Here is a 2,711-nt window from a genome sequence, read left to right as displayed (position 1 = left end):
CCCCAATTGCCACAAGCAAAAATGCCTTAGAGCCTTAGAGCACAGACAGACAGACATACAGACAGGCAGGCAGGCACACACACACGCACGCACGCATGCACGCACGCACGCATGCACACACACACACATGGACGCAAGCACGCACGCACGGACACACGCACGCACGCACGCACGCACGCATGCACGCACAATCTGCAGCTGAGCTGTCAGATTCTGATTGACATCAGGAGTTTGTAGGAGTTTGGGGTGTGAAGTCCAAGATTACACACATCAACTCCAACTTCTTTCTCTCACAGCACACAGCATTTCTCTCTCTCTCTCTGTATCTCCCTCCGCCCCTGTCTTCTTCATTGTCTCCTCCTATGGAATCATTTTACACATTATTTTAGTACTTTAATGCGTCCGTCTCTCAGTGTATCTGAAACCTTTCGACTGATTCTCATTCTGGTCATGAACACTAACTTCTTTTTCAGTGCAGCAAACTGAGGATACAACTTACGATGTGGATTATGCGTTGAATTACAATGGCGATTCAGTTGTTCTGCATCATTTTATTTTCAAACCTCACTCACTTCTCTCTCTCCCTCTCCCTCCCTCCCTCTCTCTCCCTCCCTCCCTCTCTCTCTCTCTCTCTCTCTCTCTCTCTCTCTTTCTCTTTCTCTTTCTCTCTCTCTCTCTCTCTCTCTCTCACTCGCTCTCTCTCTCTCTCTCTCTCTCTCTCTCTCTCTCTCTCTCTCTCTCTCTCTCTCTCTCTCTCTCCACTTGTACTTTCTTGCTTCCTGTCCAATGTCTCCCCCGAGTCCTTCACTCTCTTCTCTCCTCTTTTCATATTCATATTAGCTGTCTGCTGAGGGGAGGGGAGGGGAGTGAGTCAGCTAAGCTGTAGTTGCAGCCACAAGTGTCCAGGTGAAGAGGACACGGGCGGAATATCGATTACGCTCAAGCACCTGAGCTGAGCCGTGTTTAAAATGGACAAAATGAAAGCAGACATTCAAGGGAACAGAATCATTTAAACTTCCAATTTTCAAACTTTTTAAGCCTCGGCAGACGTATTCATCTTTTATTTCTATGACTGCATGAGAAAGTAAGAAACATCATTTCAATTCTTTGTATGACCAGTGCATGTAAAGAAATTGACAATACAGTTGAGTTGACTTGACTCTTGACTCTTGAAATTAAAGCATCCAGCAATGAATTGTTTCATTTCATTTACGTCATACATGTATTTCAGAGTACATTGTTCAAAATGGAAACTTAGCCCTCAAAGCCAGTTAGACAGTTTGAAAGCATCTAAAGGATGTTTTTGCTAATGTGCGCTGCTTCAAATCGACCTCCAAAAGCACCTGTTGTTATGGCTACCATTGCGCTAGCTGTGTAATTATGCTGAACACCCAGCCTGATTGCTCATTATGGGATTGTCAGTGATGCTGCTGCATGCTAAGGCCCAGTGGCACCATTATACCCTCCTCGATGCTAACCATTCATCCTTTTGATTGATGGGACTATTCATGCTATTCAGAAACAACAAAATATGAGGTCCGCGACACAGAGCTCCCATTTTTCTTTCTTTAACCCATTTTAGACTAAGGCACTCACAAAAAAACACCTGCTGAATGTATAAGCCCTTTTTCAATAAGCCCTTTTTCAATAATTTCCAGCCCAAAAATGCTCAAAACCCTCCTGGAGGCACTAATTCAATTTTAATGATATTCTATTGATTTCTATGGCCATACATTTGCAGAAGAAAAAACACTCAAATGCCCTTTTTACGCGAAGACAGCTGTCCTAAGCAGCCTAATTGCCCAATCTTGAAACACTGTATGACACCCCTGGGTAGACAGTGGATTTTGCAGATTTGCAGATTTCGACAATTGAGAGAGACAAATTTGACACTCACAGTCATATTTAACACATTGTAGTGTTGGTCCATCTCTCTAAGTCATCACAATACTGCGTCCCTCACGTGTGCTGTTGGATGTTCTGCATGCGCTGTCATGGCTAATTCAAGCAGCGCTACAGGTAGGAACTGTGTGCGTGTGTGCGTGTGTGCGCGTGCGTGCGTGCGTGCGTGTGTGTGTGTGTGTGAGCGTGAGCATGTGAGTGAGAGAAAGAGAGGGACAGAGAGAGAGAGAGAGAGAGAGAGAGAGAGAGAGAGAGAGAGAGACTGCGTGTCTACCCATGCTTATGTGTGTATAGACCAGACGTGATGCACAAGGCCTCCTGGTGTGTGTGCATGTGTGCAGGGACGTGCAGTGAACATGCTGCTGCTCTGTGTCTGTTGATGAATTATGAGGCGCGGAGTCTGAATTGTAAGTCTGGCGGAGGCACAGCATGGCACCTAAATGTTGCCACAATAAATTCCTATCTTTATCTCTCTCTCTCTCTCTCTCTCTCTCTCTCTCTCTCTCTCACACACACACACACACAAACACACACACACACACACACACACATGTACGCATGCACACACTTACACACAAGCACGAGATGCACACACACACACACACACACACACACACACACACACACACCGACACACAAACGCACACACTGTATATGTAGCCACAGTCAATTCCTATCTTCATGTAAATGGGGCCGGGGCTGTCAGGGTGTTTATGCAGGGTGCCATTCGTCAGGCCAGTCAGCTGAGATCAGCACATCCGAAGATGCACACACACACGCGCGCGCGCGCACACAACACACACACACCC

Source organism: Engraulis encrasicolus, chromosome 2 (genome assembly GCF_034702125.1).
Source record: "Engraulis encrasicolus isolate BLACKSEA-1 chromosome 2, IST_EnEncr_1.0, whole genome shotgun sequence".
Lineage (NCBI taxonomy): Eukaryota > Metazoa > Chordata > Actinopteri > Clupeiformes > Engraulidae > Engraulis > Engraulis encrasicolus.
This window is presented reverse-complemented; position numbering follows the sequence as displayed.